We start from the raw sequence: 359 nt of genomic DNA, 5'->3' as shown, positions 1-359 counted from the left end.
ACTACTCTGAGAATTATCTGACTCCATGAGGAAAGGCAACATCAGAATAATTGGAGTACCAGAGTAATAAGGGAAAGAAAAAGAACAGAAAGTGTATTTAAAGAAATAATGAAGGATAACTTCTTGAAACTAGATAATAAAGGTGCAAATACAGGAAACTAAAGAATCTGAAAATGCCTAAACATAATGATATGTGGTCTAAGACACACAATAGTGAAATTTCCAAGAGTCCATGACAAAGGAAGAATATTGAAGTTGGTCAGGGGGAAGAAGCAGAAAGTTATCCTGATCAGACTAACATCATACATCTCTGAGCAACACAATGGCCAAGAAGATAATGAAAATACATGCTCCAGACA

The sequence above is a fragment of the Condylura cristata genome, unplaced genomic scaffold (assembly GCF_000260355.1).
Source record: "Condylura cristata isolate star-nosed mole 26May11 unplaced genomic scaffold, ConCri1.0 scaffold00007, whole genome shotgun sequence".
Lineage (NCBI taxonomy): Eukaryota > Metazoa > Chordata > Mammalia > Eulipotyphla > Talpidae > Condylura > Condylura cristata.
This window is presented reverse-complemented; position numbering follows the sequence as displayed.